This window comes from Protopterus annectens, chromosome 2.part0 (assembly GCF_019279795.1).
Source record: "Protopterus annectens isolate FY-2018-M chromosome 2.part0, PAN1.0, whole genome shotgun sequence".
In the NCBI taxonomy this organism is placed as follows: domain Eukaryota; kingdom Metazoa; phylum Chordata; order Ceratodontiformes; family Protopteridae; genus Protopterus; species Protopterus annectens.
Genome location: NC_056728.1, coordinates 155,004,132 through 155,024,925, shown reverse-complemented (window position 1 = coordinate 155,024,925; position 20,794 = coordinate 155,004,132).

Genomic DNA, 20,794 nt, shown 5'->3' with positions numbered 1-20,794 from the left:
TACATATACCAACTCCAAGATTGCCATACCTCTGAGAAAAAGTAACATTCTGAGAAATGACCATCTCAGACTTACTATATGCAAGTCCAATCATTGAGCCTTTCAGCCTCCGTTTTTTGGGACTTAGTCTAGTGACTCCTGACATTTCAAATTGTTACCCATATTCACTCCTTGTAGTTGTGGAACGTCACGCACTTAGCAGTCTTTGCACATCCTTTCATTCTTCAGCATTCAGTATCCTGGGGATCTGTGCTGGAATTTCTCCTATTTGGCATCTAATTTTCTGAAGTAAAAGCCAAATCAAAGGGCTGTAGCTGACTATGTTTGCAGATAACTGTAAGCTAGGAGCAGCTATTGAATCCTCAAATGACCTAGCCATCCTACAGTAAGATTTGTCCAAAGCAAATAACTGGTCCCAAAATCAGGGACTGAAACTAAATGCCAAAAAATGCATTATTGTATCCTTTGGGATGTCATCTACCCTGAGGAACTACCACATTGACAATAATCCCCTAAGGGTTGACCCAGTTTTTTGGGATTTGGGAACTTAAGTGGACAGTAACCTCACTTTTGACCAACATGTGTCTATTCTAAGAAAGTTCTTCAGTATTGCACATCTTATAAACAAAGGGATTGTGTCTAGATCTGAGGATGTCATTGTCTCCCAGTCCTCATTAGGCCAGTCATTGAATATATTGCCCCTTTGGCATGTATCTGTCCAGACACATACAACAATTGGAATGTCCACAGAAATATCTTATTAAAAGGATACAATGCGTAAATAAAACGTCCTACATGGACCGACCCAAAGCCCTGTCATGATACTAGGTATCCTACAGACTGCTAAGAGGTGACCTGTGTCTGGCATACAAGGCATCTTCTGACCTATTACTGATGGATTTACTGCACATCAGCAAGTCAAATGACATCAGAAATGATCAATCTAAGGATCTAAACCTCTTCTGCAACATCAACAGAACTGTCTGAAAGGACAGGTATATTTCGCAGAGGATACTGATGATGTGGAACAGACTTCTCATCTACATAAAACAAAGTTTATCCTTGTCCATTTTCAAGTGCAGCTTATATCTGTGGATGTTAAACAGAAAATTTACCCCTTGACTGTCCACTGTACTACTAATGGATGGAGGCAGCTCCTAAATGCTTTATCCCTTGCACGGGTCCCCTCAAATTATCATTGGTATGATCCCAGTTATTTTCATTAGGGGTAATATATAATTATTGACCATGAGATGGGTAAGCCCATTCTATAACCAAATGAGATAGGTTATTTCAAGTACAAAAAGGGAATCTGACTAGGCTTAAAATTGCCTGAAAGTGCAGCTAGCCTAGTACTTCCGTATGAACCTATATTCTCTGAAAAAATTAAGATAAAAAGAATAAGCTAGACAAATATAAATATCTTATGAAGAGCAAATGGTGTTTTAAAGGTACAAAGAACAATGGTCGCAGTACTTTTTTTACAATGACAATGGTGTATTCACTGTTTTCTTATCACTACTGTAACATATTATAAATCAAACTACTTTTATTATCTTGGAAGCTGTACAACATTGACATATAGCATCATTGCCAGACTTAAATGTTCATAGAAGAGCAAGAAATTCATTGATGATGGTTATTTACATAAGTAAGAATATAAATGATACCAAGTCATGTCTCAAGATGTGCAACTTACATTACAAATATGAACAACAATTTTCTTCATCGAAGGTTTCACCTGATGCCATGCAATAGTTTGTCACTTGGTTTTGGAACATTAGTGTAATTATGGAAATATTGCGTATTATCATAATTATTAGCATAGTATGCTAATCATGAAGGATGGCACTGTGTTTTTTCTGTCTCCTACCACAGCATTTCACCTCATGGTCCTCAGTACCACGCAGTGCTCTCAGCTATGAAAATATGAATACAAATATGAATACAAATATGAATACAAATATGAATTGTACAATTAGGAAATGAGTGACAGAGGGTGGCTAATGTCCTCACTGCACTGCATTCTAGAATAACAATATTAGTCTTATTTTGGGAGTTACATATTGCACTTTCTTAAACTGCATATTATTAATTGATAAGTCATTTAGTTAGGAACGCCAATCATAAAGAATGTCAGGACACCATAAGGAGCTATGGGTGTTTAATGCAGGGGAACACTATAAGGATCTATAGGTGTTAAGTGGAGGGGAACATTTGTTTTTATCAGCTGCTGTTAGTCCTACTGACAAAAGCATGAATAATTATCACTCAAAGCAACTTTCAGTGAACATTAGGAGTTGTGCTTTTTCTACTGTTGGGGGTTGTTGGAGTATCTTCTACATGGATGCAGGGGAGTTCGCCTATCTGCAAAAAAAAAGTTTTAGTTTGTTTTTGCCGAATGCAGCTTTCAGAAATATTTGTTTGTGCTGATTAGTCCATCAGACAAACAACCTTTGATAAATAATTATGTATCCAAATGGCAGTATATAAAAAAGTGCTGCAGGAATGAAGAAGTGGCTGAGGAGACTGCCTTTCCCATTTATTTTGCGATCATTTAAAATCACTGCAGTGGGCCTGTCTCTGAATCAGAAAGGGCATCCATCAATGGTTGGTCTCCTGTGCTGTTGTTACCATTGATGATAGCCCTTTTTGAATTCCAGCCATTATTTGTTCAACATTTATCAATAAAGCGCTTCTGAGTCAGTTTTACTTTTCAGTCCTCTAGCAGCTGAACTTTAGCAAGTGAGCAGTTCGTATGTTCAAGACAATGCCTCTGCAACCTGACAAGGCTTTAGTAATCATATGCTTGTCTGCACAAGCTAAAAATAAATTTCATGCTTGCGTCTAATTATGAGATCCATTATCTTCCAAATAATGACCCTCCTACGTGCCCACACATTTACAGATATAGCATTTGTGTTTGACCTTGGAATGTTACTTTGACCTCAGTACAGTCATGCATTTAGGTGTTAAGAAGCCATTGGTACAGTTTTAAACAAGATAGTTTGTTTTTTCCATTTGGTAAATGGGAAAACAGTTTTTCTGGTCATTCACCGAAATAATGATCAGTGCTGATTTCCTGTCCAGTTCTGTCTTTGGCTGTGTTCTAGCTATCTGTGGCATGACGACCCACATGTATTTTGATTTCTTATTAAAGTATTTTCTTGACATGAAAAATAAAGTATTTAGGACTCTGATTATATTACTGCAGTATCATAACTCATTATATATAATGGTAATATAAATATTCATAAATACCTTCCTGTTATTGAGGAAGTAAATTTGTATTTCATTTGATGCATTTCATAAATAGTGTTCCCTTCTGCACTACTCATATAACTTTTTTCATAACTTAGTCTTATTCTGTTGAAGAAGCACTTGTCTTTTAATTTTGTAAATATTCACCAGCATCTTAACTGTAGTGACCTTGGTGCGACACTTGGGCAGCCCCATTTCCCCCTAACACGTGCACAGTATTAGAAATAATTTGCTTCTGAATTTTTTTTGGCTCATGCAATTAATTTTCCTGTTAGGTAGTACACTTTTTTTTGACCCAAAGGTTAGTAGCACAAGGTTTCTGATAAGATGCTGCGTTTCTAGTCTTTTCTCTCGTTACCTCCTGAGATCTGTGTCTAGATTTGCCTGGCAGTACACACACTTCTTACTCATTACCAGTGCGTTTTGTTCTTTTTAAGCTGCTTCTTCAGAAAACAAGTCATGCCAGTTCAGAAAGTAGGTTCTCGCTGTTTACAGTTTCTCGGACAGCACAGGAGGACATGTCCCAGCTAGGTAGGTATACATAAACCTGTCACATTTGATCATGTGGATCACGTCCTGCATTCTTTTAATTAACCATCATGTCTTTTGGTGGAAATCAGTCCTATGAGCAGCTCCCTTACTCTGCACAGACAATAACCCCAGTTCAGGACTGAACTTGTGTACCGTGATGTTAGAAAGACAGCAACACCAATCAATGTGCCACAATGAGCCTTATGACCTTTCTGTCATAATCAAGATGACAAGAAATATAAGATCTGGTAAATATTAAGTAGCATCCTTACCTTGTAAAAGTAATTTTCTGATATTTCAATTTACATTAAAAGTCACGTTTAAAGGTATCGAGGAGCAACAAAGAGTCATCGCACTAAAATCTGATCTGTTGCTGATTTCAGTCTGTACTTTTAGGAATTTCTCTCATATCTCATCAGTGCTGCTTTGTCCTGAAGGTCACACTGTCTTTCCCATATAAACTATTTTTGCTCTGGTATGAATGTTTCTCCCTGGCATAAGCATGCACCGGTTATGGAAATATACTCTCTTTTTGGCTCAATAAACATGCCACGTGACACTGCCCTGAGGTTTAATTTTGTCTGTTTGCATTTCCTCTCATGTACTTCAGTCAGCAGTGACAGACCTTTACTAAATTGATCTCTTGGAACTGCATTAAGAACCAGGGAATGCAGACAGACAGGCAACCAAGTCAAAACTGAAAAATGGAAATATTTATTTTATTATTGTTGTTATTATTTTTATTATCATCTTCATCATCACCATCACCACCAACATTGTTGTTATGTTATGTTAATTGAATTAGTTCTATTGAATCAAAGTCATATTTTCGGGGGAGACCATTCAAGAAAAACTTAAGAATACAAGCCTATGGATCATGTAGTGTTCATTCTTTCATTAATTTCCTGATACCTACCTTATCATAGTCATGGTTACAGGACACATGGTACCTATCCAAGCATTAAATGTGTGTGAGTCAGAGAAGCTAATAGGTTCATAGGTTAGTACTAGACTAACTGCCTTTGTGGGCCATTTTAAGCCTAGTCAATTAGCCTACGTGAGAATCCAACCCTGCACGTTTGGTTTATAAGGCAAACACCTTAACCATTATGCCAACCTCCCAGCCTTGGAAGTTATGCACATCTATCATGGGATGCACATAAATACACACCACATATAAACCATCATGAGATTTAACATCTTGCCACTTCGTCTGACAGCATCTCTTTCGCATCCAGGAAGAAACAGTTATCAAAACCTCATGCAGAGACATGGGAAAATATATATGCACACGTATAAATCCCACAGATGGCATCCTACCTATGAAATGATCTGGAGAGCAAAGCACCATAAGGTAAAGAAACTAACTGCTGCAGGGTTTACTTATGTATAATCACATTTCATTTAGTCAACACAAAGTTGTTCAATCCCAAAACATATAAAACCTTGGGAGATCACCACTTAAATCAGCAACACTCCCAAAGATGTAAAATAAAAGCTTTTTTACTTCAGGGGGCTAGCCGTCCAACAACTAGTGGTGTACGGCAAACCCCTACACCCTGAAACTGGGGGATCTGTGTCAGATCATCTACCTTTCGTAAACTCAAAAAAAAATTGAAGGGACCATATGATCGAGTTTCCAAAAACTTGAAAATCAAAAAAAAAAAAAAAAAGAAAACACAAAATCTACTTTTTATTAGTTTTTGCAGGGGGAGGCATGCCCCTTGCATCTCCCACACTCCCTGCAAATTATATATACCAACTCCAAGATCGCACAACAGTGAATAAAAGGGCAAATTTCCTGATCATCGCTATACTGCCATCTCCATTCAAAAGTGTCAGGTTTTCAAATTTACTCATATAGTCTCATCCATATGAAGTTCAAGTTTCTGAAAACTCGATCAACTTATAGGAACCCATATACATACATATGGGTCTATATTAAAAGACCGAAGAGGTGTTTCAGTGAACAACTCTTGGTCGGTACGTAATGAGCGAACGCACTAAAGCGCGAATGCTCAAAATAGCGATTTCTTTCCCTGGGAAAGAAATCGCTTGGCCATCCCCGTGTGCTCGCCCCTTTCCTCACTGTAGTGCGATCTCGGAGTTGGTATATTTAGTTAGGGGGGTGGGGGACGAAGCCCCCCACGTTATTATGTTTTAAAGTGTGTGTGTTTGTGCTAGTGGTTTCTTTCCCAGGGAAGGAAACCGCTGTTTTGAGCGTTCGTGCTTTAGTGCATTCGCTCATTACGTGTTGACCAAGAGGTGTTCGCTGAAACACCTCTTCGGTCTTTTAATATTGACCCCATACATATATAATGTGTGTGTGTTTGTGTGTTTGTGTGTGTGTGTGTGTGTGTGTGTGTGTGTGTGTGTGTGTGTGTGTGTGTGTGTGTGTGTGTGTGTAGTATACCTTTTTTGTACCTTTTGCTTGCACAATGTGACACAGGATGACAGAAATTAGAAAAGTAAGATACATTTCTTTAGTCTCTTATATTTGACCAGGCAAGCCTTACTGGGCCAAAAGTCCTTCTAAATGGGAGTTTGTGGGTGAAAAGCACCATATAGCAACATAATGCATTTGTAAGTTTGTAACCAGAAGACAAAATGAACACACTAGCTAGATCTTAGAAGTTTTTAGTTAACATCTTTGCTGGAGTACATTGCAACTACATTATGGCTCAACAGTTTTTACTGGTTTATAGATGTTCTTCATGTTTCACTGTTGCAGTCATCACTTGTGGGTTATCCTTGCTGAGTAGCCCTCGGGCGGCCCAAATACTAGAGTAAAGATATTCCCTCCTGTGTCGGCTGCAGGTTGCCAGGGACTGATGTCAGGTCATCAGTGGTATAAAACAGGACAGCCGACGCCATTACATCAGTCTTTCTTGCTGTGGAGCTCGAAGCAGAAGCAGTTTGTGTGTGTGTCGGTTGGCCACTGCCAGAGTAAAGTAGAAAATGGTTAAAAGCGAAGTACCCCATTGGGGACCTTTTTCTTGCTCTAACCGATGTTCGAAAAAGTAAACAATTGTCTCCTCTGTGGAAAACAAATACCACACTGAGACTTCCATAACTTGTGTGTAACCTGTTTCGGCCCAGAACACAACATTCCCTGTTGTCGGTTCTGTGCTCTTTTTAATGCTGGGACCATTCGCTGTAGAGTAGAATTTGTAGCTAGGCATTTCAAAGACAGTTATTCACAGTATGAAATGGCATCTGATAGTCAGCATACTGTGGATATCCCCAAAAAGAGAAAGGATAAAGAAAGGGACAGACCTCATAAAGTCAGGCCTTCAGACAACTATGCCCTAAAGTCAGCCAGCAGCCCAGCGGAATTCAGTGAGGCGTCTACCCAGCCCCTGATACCCAACACTATACCTCCACAGGCCTCTACTGAGACCCATTCGGAGTCTGGCATGCTGCCGGACCAGACTACATCTGCTGAGATTTTGGTTGTCAGCCCCGCAGTTGGGTCCGGAGCTGCTCTGCAGGCACCGGCTTCTGAGGAGTCCTTTCAGATAACCGATGCAAGACAAAGACCAATGACCATGCTGCCAGCTACATCTGTGCCCAGGGCCATTGAAACATTGACGCCACTACCAGGAATACAATTCCTAGCCACCATCTTCCTCAAACCCAACCTGCTCAGTCACAACAGCTTCTCAAGATGGCTGAGGATCTTATTACTCTTATCAGAGGTAATCAGACTAACCCAGCTAAAAGAAAAAGGGACATTTCCCAGAGATTCTATCAGAAGAGGACTCTGAAGAATCTGACTTTTTGGATTCAGACAATGTACAACAGCCCCTTACCAACTTTGAGGATTCTGATGCAGAGGAATCCATCCCATCTGCATCCACCCCTGTGGACCTCTCTTTTGGAGAGACCTTACACACCCTTAGGGAACATTTTCATTGGAAAGCTCAGGATTATCCCCAGTCAAAGAAGAGGCTAAGAGAGTTTCTGTACCTTCCCCAGCACAAACCCTTAGCCATCTCTCTCATATGGGATGTGGTGGAGGATGTTTTTATGGAGCCTAGCCTCACACTGGATGCACTGCCTCCCACTCCTAGAAAGCCTGACAGGTACTACAGGGTGCCATACACCCACAAAAATCCTGTAGCAGACACAGAGGTCATCACCCAGGGACCCAAAGGCGTTAAGGCTAGTTCCTCCAAAAAAACTAGTCCATCTGACAAGGATAGCAGAGCTCTGGACAGATGGGGTAAAAAAGTATACACCTCTGCTACCTTAGCTGTTAGAGCTCTAAACTGCCAGTTCCATATGTTAAAATATCAGCAACATACCTTGGAACTTTTAAAGCAAAACATTTCCTCCTTGCCAGTTCAGCTTCCAGAGAGCAAGGGGAATTCTTACACTGCAGCTCTCAAGTGGCTAAGCATTCCCTCCACTGAGGGTACCAGTTTACTGGTGAAAGCGCTAAGTCTGTATCTTGTGGCAATAAAGGATTTCTTTTCGTATTTGCTGCAACTGTTTTCTTCCATTGCTGTGGTGGATAATTGTCTGTTTGTTTCATCGTTGTGGATCCTGGTTTTGGTATCCAGTTCTGTTTTTATTCCCTCCACTGTGGATATGATGCCCTAGAAGCCTCTAGCAGGGCTGCAGTGGTAGGTTCAGATGTTCTTCGTGTTTCACTGTTGCAGTCATTACATTTGGGTAATCTGTTGGCAGGTTACCCTCAGTCTGCCTGATTAACAAAGTCTTGGGTCCTGCGTCATTTGCTGTCTCTTCTTCCATGACGTCAGGTCATCAGGGGTATAAAATATGCAGCCAACTCCATTACATCAGTCTTTCTTGCCGCACGGTGCCTGAAGCAGAAGCCGTTTGCAAGTGCCGGTCGGCTGACTACTGTAATTTTCATTTTCGAGTTTCAGAACTGAAGTTTTCAACTAAAAAGCTAAGTACCCCATTGGGGAAACTTTTTCTTGCTCCTTACCGATGTCAGTAAAAGTTAATAATTGTATTACTTGTGGGAAGCAAATACCTTATAAGGATTTTCACTTGTACTGTATTCCTTGCCTAGGCCCTGACCACGATGTACCTTGCTGTCAGTTTTGTGCTTTATTTAATCAACGCACCATCCGTCGTCAGTACATTTTTGCTTCTAAATATTTTGGATCACGATTTAATTATCCAGAAATGACGTCAGTTAGCAATCTGGCTACCGGATTATCTAAAAAATGCAAAGAAAAAGACAGAGACAGGCCATTGCAGTCCAAACCTGCCGATGCTTCTCCTAAGCCAGTCACCACTTCACTGGTACTCAGTGAGGTGCTTTCGCAGTCCCTGATACCCGCTACTTCTGATTCGCAGGCCTCTACTGAGACCCATTAGGAGTCCGTTATGCCACGAGATGCTTCAGTTATGGAACCCGCAAATGTCTCTACCTTGGATGGATCTTGGAGCCACTGTGCAGGCACCGGCTTCTGAGGGTGTATTCAGGCCTACAGATTTGTATATTAAACCGATACCATCTTCAATATTCAGGCCAAAATCTCGATCTATGTCTAAAAAACCGACGCCTAGGCCACATGTGCAGGCCCCTATGCCTAAAAAACAAATGATCAAAATGGCTGAAGTTTTAATTACTCTAATCAGGGGTAGCCAACCCCCACCTTCAAAGAGGCCTAGGGCTGAACCTGACTATGAATCATCTGAACAGGATTCTATTTCTTCTGATTCTTCCAATGAACAGGATTTGTCTATACCTGCTTATGAGGACTCTGATGTAGAGGATTCTATTCCTTCTGCTTCTCCCCCTGAGGATTTTTCTTTTGGGGAAACTTTACATACCTTAAGGGAACATTTCCACTGGGAAAGTCAGGATTTTTCTGAATCCAAAAAGAGGCTTAGGGATTTTCTTCTTCTTCCTCAGCATAGGCCTTTGGCTATACCTCCTGTACTAGACATTGTTGATGATGTGTTTTCAGAATCTAGCATGGCTCCTGATTCTCTGTCTCTGGCTTCTTGTAAGCCAGACAGATACTACAGGGTTCCTGACTCCCACAAATTCCTTTTCAAAAATCCTCTTGCGGATCCTGAAACCATTTCTCAAGGCCCCAAGGGCATTAAGGCTTCTACTGCTAAAAATCCTACCCCTTCTGATAGAGATTCCAGGGTGCTGGATTGATGGGGTAAGAAGGTTTATGCTTCTGCAACCTTGGCAATCAGGGCTTTAAACTGTCAATTTCATATGCTGAAATATCAGCAGCATATCATGGGACTGCTTAAACAGAAAATTATGTTGATTTCTGACTGTGTGAAAAATAAAGATTTACAGGATTTGTTGCATTCAGCTGAAAAAGTTGGAAAACATACTTTGCAATGTGGTTTTGATTCTTTGGAGGCCTCCTGCAGGGCTGCTGTTACTGGGTCTGTGCTTAGAAGGCATGCTTGACTTAAGGAACAATCTCTGCCTGATCATGTTAAAGCAAAATTGTTCTGTTTGGCAATAAGGCTGAAGACGTTCTAGAAAAGATGGAAGAGAAGGCTAAATCTATGCAGACTGTGAAAGATTTCTTACAAGTACAACCTCCAAGATTTAGTAGGCACTGGCCTACTAAGAACTGGTCCTTTCCAGTTCCTTCCAGAGCCACTCAAGCCAGACCCAGACATGCCAAAAGCTCCAAGTTTCATTCCCAAGGGACTTTCAGATCTAAGCAATGGGGTGCCTCCTCTTCCATATCTGGAAGCAACAAGACACCTCCCTATGGTAAACAGTCTCAATGACTTTCCTTTAGAATTACCAAGCACTTACCTTTTAACCGCCCCTTTGGGGGGGGGGGGGACTGGCACTTCATTAAAAAAAGGGCAACTTATAACCCAGGACAAATGGGTTTTAAATATAGTGTCCCAGGGATACAGATTTCATTTCCACACTTTGCCAACTCCAAGCGGATGGCCAGACCTGCCCTCAAATCAGTGGGCAGAGGCTCAGGAACAAGTACTTTCCCTCTTACACATTGGGGCTATTTAACTAGTACCAGAAGGGGAAAAGGGACAAGGTTTCTATTCCAGACTCTTCGGGTACCCAGAAAAGACAAATCCTGGCGTCCAATTCTGGACTTGTCTACTCTAAACACTTCCTGGACATTCCAAAATTCAAGATGCTGACTCTTTACCAGTTACTACCTATGCTAGGCAAAGATGCCTGATTGGCAACTCTAGATCTAAAAGAGGCATACCTGCATATCCCAATCAGGGAATCTTGCAGAAGATACCTCCGCTTCAAAGCAGGCTTTTTGCATGATCAGTCCTCTACACTTCCCTTTGGCTTATCTACTGTGCCCAGGGTCTTTACAAAGTGCCTGGCTCCAGTAATTGCATTTTGCAGGTAAAGAAATATTCAAATATATCCATACCTGAACAATTGTTTAATTCAGGCAGAAAACAAGGCCATTCTTCTAAAACATCTGGCGTTTGTAAAAAAAGGTTCTAACTTGTCTAGGATACACCATAAATGAAAAGAAATCACAACTAGTGCCCTCTCAAAATATAACATTCCTGGGTGCAAGCTTGAATACAACTGCCCAGATGGCTTACCTTATACCAGAAAAGCAAATTCAGTTGGTAACTTACTTCAAGCAGGTGGCCACAAAAACCCTGCTTTCTGCAAGACAAATACTGCAAGCCTTGGGGTTCATGGCCTCCTGCATTCTTCTAATTCCATATGCAAGACTGCATATGAGGAAACTTCCGTGGTACTTAAAAAGTTTATGGAGTCACCATTGTCACAGCCTGGAAACAATGTTTCCTATCATACCTTGCCTGCAACTAGAGTTCCTATGGTGGGCAGAGGCCTGCCACCAAAACAAGGGACTTCCATTCACACCACCCCCCCTGCCGCCCAAACCCTAACTACAGACACATCAGACTCTGCATGGGGGGCTTATCTGGCAGGGAAGTGCATTCAGGGCAAATGGAGCCCAAATCAAATGCACCTTCATATTAATCACAAAGAAATGGTAGCTGTACAGAATGAACTGACAGCCTTCAAGGACTACCTTCATCCAGGACAACGAATGGTAAAGACGGACAACACGACAGTTATGTGGTACATAAACAAGCAGGGGGGTACACATTCCTACCCCCTCTGCAGACAAGCCATGGCATTGAGGGACACGGCCTTGAGCTATCAAGTACAACTATAAGCCTAATTCCTGCCAGGAAAGCTGAATATTTTGGCAGACGATCTAAGCAGAAATCTCCTGGACCCACATGAATGGAAACTGGAACCATGGATTTTCGACATGTTGACACACAAATGGGGAGCCCAGACATAGATCTCTTTGCCTCACCCCAGATCTACCAGTTGGACAAATTCTGCACAAGAACTCCTCACAAAAAAGCCTGGAAAGTGAATGCTCTGTCCTTCAGCTGGGAAAACCTATCAGTCTATGCTTTTTCCCCTCTGCCTTTGCTCTCCAAAGTTCTACTAAAAGTCAAACAGGACAAACCAAAGATGATTTTGCTTGTTCCAGACTGGCCTCGACAACACTGGTACCCACTCCTGCGCAGTCTGTCACAACTTTCTCCATGGCACCTGCCTCAGACACCTTCCTTACTGTCTCAGCAGAACAACCAAATTCTGCATCCTCAGCTCCAAACATTGAATCTTGCAGCTTGGCTGATCACCTAAATTCTTTCTTAGCATCCCTCAGCAAACCTGTGATGGATGTCATTTTGGAGGCAAGAAGACATACTACCAGAAAATCTTATGCTGACAAATGGAAAAGATTCTGTGCCTGTAATCAATCTCAAGGGATGACCACATCAGTGCCCAATTTACCTCAGATTTTGCAATACTTAACTGAGATGTTTCACAAGGGCCTATCTTTTTCTTCCATAAAAATACATGCCGCAGCCATTCAGCTCATTACAACATAGAACCCCCCCCCCCTCTCTCATCCTCTGTTAAAGGAGTATCTCAGAGGGGCCAAAAACTTAAGGCCACCCAGGAGAGCTCCAACCCCTGCCTGGGACCTTAACTTTGTACTGGAAAAACTCACTCTACCTCCTTTCGAGCCAGCTGCTACTGCAGACTTAAAATTCCTTTCTTGGAAAACAGCCTTCCTTTTAGCAATCACTTCGGCTAGAAGGATTTCTAAATTACAGGCCCTTATGACAGTGGAGCCTTTCATCATCTTTAACGTGGACAGGGTTTCACTCAGGACCAACCCATCCTTCATGCCCAAGGTAGTACCCAGTGTGGCTCTTAATCAGTCCATTCATTTTCCAACTTTCTTTCCCAATCCACAGAACAAAGGGGAGTGGATTCTGCATTCATTGGATGTACACAGACAACTTAGATTTTACTTGGACAGGACTAAATCTCGAAGAAAATCTGAACAACTGCTGGCAGCATTTGCTGCAGGGGCAGAGGGAAAGGCTATTTCAAAGCAAACCATTTCCAAATGGATAAGCCATTGCATTAATTTCTGCTATAAGCACCATGGAAAAGCTATCCCCCAGGGGATCAGATCCCATTCCACCAGGGCTGCATCTACTTCTACAGCCTTTCTCCGAGGTGTTCCTACCAGGGATATTCTAGAAGATGCTACCTGGAGTTCAGTTCATACTTTCACCAAGCATTACCATTTACCAATTTTCTCTAAATCCAGAGATGGCTTTGCCACTGCTGTTTTGCAGGGCCTTATAGCCGGTCCTAATACTGTATAAATCCATCCTCCCAAACATAGCTTTGGGAATCTACCCAAATGTAATGACTGTAACAGTGAAACATGAAGAACATAGTACAGTTGTGTACACTTAACATAAATGTAGATGTTCGAGTGTATTCACTTGCAGTCCTGGTTACCCTCCCTCCAGCCCCCTGTTTTTTCTCTTACTATGCCTTCCTTTATTTTTCTACACTTAAAAGACTTTTTGGTGTATTTGCTTTTGTTTGGCGGTATATATTTTTGTGTTTAAAATTATTTATATTTTTTGCTCCCCATTTGGGGGGGCAGTTGATATCAGGGGCAAGAAAAACTGATGTAATGGCGTCAGCTGCATGTTTTATACCCCTGATGACCTGATGTCATGGAAGAAGGGACAGCAACTGACGCAGGACCCAAGTCTTTGTTAATCAGGCCAACTGAGGGCAACCTGCCAGCAGATTACCCAAATGTAATGACTGCAACAGTGAATACACTCGAACGTCTACATTTATGATAAGTGTACACAACTGTACATTATTAGGAGACATGCATGGCTGAAAGAGAAACCTCTCCCTGATCATGTCAAATCAAAACTCCTAGAAACACCCCTAGATAAGGACTGCTTGTTTGGAACTAAAGCGGAGGAGGTGATCAAAAAAATGGATGATAAAGCCAAATCAATGCAGACAGTAAAATATTTCCTCCAGGTACAACCTCCCAGATTCAACAGGAACTTTCCCACCAAACACTGGTCCTTTGCTGTCCAATCTGTGCAAAGGAAAGGGTGCAGGGACAGACCCCCCCCCCCAGGCAGCAACCACAAGAATAGCAGAGGCCCAGACAATGGACCTCTACAACCCCCCTAGGGCAGGGAGCTCTAAGTCCACTCCCTACCCAAAGGATTCACAATGACTTCTCATCCCCCCTCTGCCCCACACCCCCTCCCCAAAGGTTAGGTGGAAGGCTAACCCTTTACAAAGACAACTGGCCATCCATCACAAAGGACCAATGGGTCATAAAAATCATTTACCAAGGATAAAACTTCACCTTTAAAGAAAGTCCAGTCTTATCAGGGCACCCAGACATTCCTAAAAATCAGTGGGCAGAAGCCCTAAGACAAATTCAGAAACTCTGTGCTCAAGGAGCAGTGGAGCCTGTACCCCAGGAACAAGCCGGGAAAAGGTTTTATTCAAGATTGTTCCTGGTTCCCAGGAAAGAGGGCACTTGGCACCCTGTACTAGATCTAGTCACACTAAACATTTCACTGATAGTGCCAAATTTCAAAATGCTTATGCTCCAAAAGCTCTTGCCCATGCTGACCCCAAATGCCTGGCTAGTCACCCTGGACCTAAAGGATGCCTACCTCCATATCCCTATAAAGGAGTCCTGCAGAAGGTTCTTTCACTTTAGGGCAGGCTCACAATACTTTCAGTTCTCTGCTCTGCCCTTTGGCTTATCTACTGCTCCCAGGGTTTTCACAAAATGCCTGGTCCCTGTCATTGCCTACTGCAGGCAGAAAAACATTCCAATTTACCCCTATCTGGATGACTGCCTTATACAGGCAGATAGCAAGGAAAAGCTGCTGCAAGAGCTAAACTTTGTCCACCTCTTTAACCCTCTGGGATTCACCATCAACAAGGAAAAATCTCATTTCCAACCCACCAGACAAATCACCTTCTTGGGAGCTCTTCCAGACACTTCCATCCAAAGAGCCTTCCTCTCGCCAGAAAAAAACAAAGCTTTCTGCCCCAATACTCCTCCCAATTGGCTCACAGAACACACCTCACAGCAAGGAAGTTCCTTCAAGCTCTGGGGTACATGGCATCCTGCATCCTATTGGTGCCTTTGGCCAGACTACACATGAGAAAACTGCAATGGTACCTCAAAAACCTGTGGCACCAGCACTCTCAGTCTCTGGAGCTCAGCTGCCCCTGATTTCCTGCTTAAGACAGGAACTCCTATGGTGGACAGAAGTCCAAACCTTGAAAAAGGGTCTACCTTTTCTAATTCTTCCCCATGGCCAGACCATCACCATGGATGCATCAGACAAAGCCTAGGGAGCACACTTAGGAGACATGTGCACCCATGGCACTTGGGACCTCAGGGACCTAGACCTAGACATCAATCTAAAGGAAGTTATGGCAGTACACAGGACTATCACAGCCTTCAAGAGCCACTTGAATCTGGGGGTGCTCCTCATCAAAACAGACAATATCACAGTCATGTGGTACATCAGCCAGCAGGGGGGACTCACTCCTACCCACTTGTCATCTAGCCATGCTTCTTTGGCAGACTGCCTCGATGATGGGCCTTTACCTGATAGCCCAGTACATCCCAGGGGAACACAATACCCTAGAAGACCACCTCAGCAGAAGTGTCCTGGACCCCCACAGATTGCAACTTCAGAGGGAGACCTTCTTCTCAATCACCCAAACTTGGGGGACCCCAGAAATAGACCTCTTTGCATCCATACAGAACAAACAGTTAGACCAGTTCTGCATCACGGAGTTCCACCCAAAAGCCTGGAAGGCAGATGCTCTCTCCTTCCATTGGGGCAACATGTTTGTTTATGCCTTCTCCCCTTGCCAATGATCCCAAGGGTGCTCCTAAAGATCAGTGAGGAAAGGCCAAGAGCTATACTAATTGTACCCAATTGGCCCAGGCAACACTGGTACCCCTTGCTACTCAGCCTAACCAAAGAGCCACCCAGGAACCTGCCTCTTAAAGAAGAACTTCTAACCCAAGAAAAAGGGACAGCACTGCATCACAACCTGCAAACTCTAAACCTATCTACATGGCTTATACCCCAAAGGTGGATAACAACCCACTGCTGAGCAAAGCAGGTCCTGGATATAATTAAGGAGATCAGGAGGCCCAGCACCAGGAAATCATACTCGGCAAAATGGAAAAAAATTCAATGCCTGGTGCCAAACTAAGGGTACAAGCAGCTCCCTTGCTTCTCTCTCTCTCTCTTATTCTAGACTACCTGGCAGAGCTAGTACAAAAAGGATTATCTCACTCTTCAATCAAGATCCATGCCTCAGCTATCTCTGCCCATTCTTTGTTCTCCCACCCCTGCTAAAACAATTCCTTAGAGGGGTATCTCACATCAGGCCACCTAGGAGGCATCTTACTCCTGCCTGAGACCTGAACTATGTCTTGGAAAAATTGACCTTACCTCCATATGAGCTGGCTGCCTCAGCTGAACTAAAACACTTCTCTTGCAAGACTGCCATCCTGCTGGCCATAACCTCAGCTAGGAGGATTTCCGAAGTGCAGGCATTCATGGCCATTGAGCCCTTCATTATCTTTAATGCAGAGAGGGTGTCTCTTAGAACTAACCCGTCTTTTATGCCTAAGGTGGTGTCTGAAGTAACTCTGAATCAGGCTATACATCTTCCCACCTTCTTTCCTAACCCTCAGAACAGGGGGGAAAGAATCCTTCATTCACTGGATGTGGACAGACAACTCATGTACTATCTGGATAGAACCAAGCCTCTCAGAAAAACTTACCAGCTCCTGCTCAGCTTCGCCCTAGGGGCAGAGGGGAAACCTGTCTCCAAGGAGATCATTTCTAAATGGATATCCAACTGTATCCATTTCTGCTACCTCTTTCATGGAGAAATTCCTCCCACACCTGTCCAAAGCCATTCTACTAGGGAAGCATCTACTTCCACTGCTTTCCTCAGGGGGATCCCTACCAAGGACATCCTGAAACTTGCCACTTGGACTTTCGTCCACACCTTCACCAAACACTACCATTTGCCTCTTTTCTCCAAACCCTGGACTGACTTTGCCTCTGCAGTCCTGCAGGGCATGCTAAGTCCTACTTAGAGCAGGGTTGTCTGTCTCAGAGCAGGGTTGTCTGTTCCTCTTGTCCTTACCTTTCTTCCATCCACCCTTCCTTCAGCTTTGGGAATCTTCCCACAAGTGATGACTGCAACAGTGAAACTTGAAGAACATAGTACAGTTGTGTACACTTGACAGAAATGTAGATGTTCAAGCGTATTCACTGTTGCAGTCCTGGTTTCTCTCCCTCCTCCCACTCTATTTCTCTCTCAGTTTCCTTCGCACCTATCCATACATATGGCCACCCTCCAGGTTGGCGTTCCTCAGGCTTCTGCGTAGGGCTGCTATAGGTTGGGGCAAGAAAAACTGATGTATTGGTGTTGGCTGCCCTGTTTTATACCACTGATTACCTGACATCAGTCCCTGCTGACCTGCAGCTGTCACAGGAGGGAATATCTTTATTCTGGTATTCTGACTGGCTGAGGGCTACCCAGCAGGGATAACCAAAAAGTGATGACTGCAACAGTGAATACACTCGAACATCTACATTTATGTTAAGTGTACACAACTGTACTTTTTAAATGTTGTAGTAGAGAATCTAATTTTTTTTTGTTTTTGCAATTCACATGCAGCATAAGTGATTCACAGTGTATTTGCACATTCTTTCATTATTTTCTTTGTAGTTTTCATCCTATGCAGTTTCTGTTGGTAGAGTAACAGGTTCACACCACCATGTCCTACTCCTAATTCATGCACATATGGCCTCATTTCCGTTTAATGAGCTGGTTCGTATAGTCAGAGGGTACATGGTTGATTAAGTTGGTCTTCATTTGCCTTCTGAACGACCTTTCCAAGTTGCACCTGAAAATGTGTATGGGTGCCCAGAGGGCTTACCTAGTTAACAAGTAGGTAAAATAAAGTAAAAATATCTGTCCCATTAACAGACAGTCTGTTTAGTAGTTTGTTATAATACTTGTATATTTTGTTAACTTGTTTATTGTCATTATTTAATTTTCTTTGTATTCTCAATATTTTCTTTTATTTTTTCAGAAAATATTTTTGTTTAGAATATAGAGAACAAACAACTATTTACAATATTTACAACAAAAATAGGACATTGGTAACTTAATGTATTGCATTTTCACTAAATTACTTTATATTCTTTGCAGTTAACATTTAAAGATGTTTGTTTAATAACTTCATCTTCCTCCTGTATTTAAAATGCATTTTCTCCAACTAGATCTTATTGTAACTGCATTAATTTCTTTTTTTTTCTAGGTAAGATTCACTTTTGTGTTTCTATTCCTTAGGTAAGTAGGTTATTTTAACCATCTACATATCATGCAGTATAGTTCTTTCTGCAAATGCCCAGAAAAATTAATTTTTTTGTTATTTATAACTTTTTATGTTTTCTAACATTTCCAGGCCTCACATGTGCAGTTTAAGCCCAGATACATGTTATGCATTTAGTTGTTTCAATTGACAATTTAAGTGATGTAATGTCTGGTATGTGATTGTGAGAATGATATTCACTGAATTTAGATGAAATCCATGTTTGAGTATACATGCAAGCAAGAAATTAGCCCAAACTATCAAGCTATGACTATATTTTGAATGGTCATCAATTAATTTGAAACAGTATGAGATACCATTCTGAATTACAACTGTGTGTGAATATCTCAATGGCAGTTGGACTTTATTTAAACCTTGAAAAAGAGCAAGATAACCGAAATGATAAAAGAGCGAATGCTCTTTTAATGATATATAAAACACAAACTCACTAAATACCAAAGCTACGGAACAGCGATTTTTTTCCATAGATATATATATATATATATATATATATATATATATATATATATATTTATTATCCATCCATCCTCAACCCTTACACACACATATATATCCATATATATATATATATATATATATATATATATATATATATATATATATATATATATATATATATATATATATTTATATACTGCTGGAACAGGGCTCAGTTTTGAGCTTTTTTCTGGTTAACTGGGTAACTTGTTTAAATCAGTTTGTTTGTGTTCTATTGTTTTATATATATATATATATATATATATATATATATATATGTATATAAAATTGCACTTTATTCATCTGCTTTTACTGTATTTGTGTTTCTTCCTACTTTATTACTGGGGGCATTGACTACAACTCTGATCTGCGATATATAACAAGAAGTATCCTTTTCTGTGCTTTTAAACTGTGTTTTTGAGTGTATCTGCTTTATTTTCTGAAAAAAAAAAAAAAAAAAAAATATATATATATATATATATATATATATATATATATATATATATATCTATATATATATATTTGTTTCCCGCCTTTCTAAGCTAGTATAGTCCAGTTTTCAGATTAGTGCTGAATTCAGGGATGTGTTACAAATGTCTGTGTCTGCCCATACCTTACTTGGATAGAAGGAAGTTTCTCTGTTCACCTGTGAGAGAGGGGAGCTTTGGGTAGCCTATCTGTCCCTGGAGGAGTGGTTTCAGCCCAGACATTAGTCGTTTATTGGCCATTTTGGGCTAATTTCTATCTCTTTCATTTCCCTGCTATAAATACTGTATTTGCCTGGTTTTGCGTGCCGGGCAGCGCTGGTTAGCTAGGGTAAAACTATTCCCGGCTCCACAAAGTCTCCTCTTCAATTTTTCCCTTGGAACTAGACAAACTTTCAACTTAAGCACTCAAGCCATTCATTTCTCAGCCCGGCACTTGCTCAAAACTTATAGTAAGCACTTATAAACCCTAGTACTAGACCCTCTTGTACTGTACAGAAGGACAAGGCTCTCTATTCGACCTTATCAGCCATCCAGTAAAATAGTTCACTGTACCTATCCAGGCATGTCCAAAGGGCAGTTTCAGGTATACTCTCCAATCCAACTGGTGAATCTGGGCATTTTGAGGCAATGTTACAACTGCCTCATGTACACAGACAACCCCCTCCTCCTACCACCAAACACTAATACATGTGAGAGATGCAGTTATACAGCCAAACTAGAGGCTAAGCTCTCTCAACCCAAGACTGGATCAGACAGTCAAGAGGAGAAGGGAAATACTTGCATCACACCACACAGACCCATTAAACCAGCACCGGCAAAAAATGCACGTAAATACATGGAAACATTCTCGGAGTCTCTAAATAAAAATCTGAAAAACCAACAGAGACCTCAAAAGCAAACATCCAAGCAACCTCCACCCCCCCAACACAAACCATGAAATACATACTTCACAAAACTAGTGTGCCATGCAATCACAGCCCTTAAGGCAAAATAACATACCCAACATACTGGTAATAGGTGACTCTATAGTCAGGTACACTGACGTCCCACTCACTAGGCCGAATAAGGAGAAGGTTACTGTTAGCTGCCTGTCGGGTGCCAGGATCCGCCACATAACACAAGCACTCAGGTCACTCCAGAGCAAGTACAAATATGACTCTGTCATTGTCCATGTTGGTGTGAATGACGTGAGCCGTACCTCCCTAGACTACATGA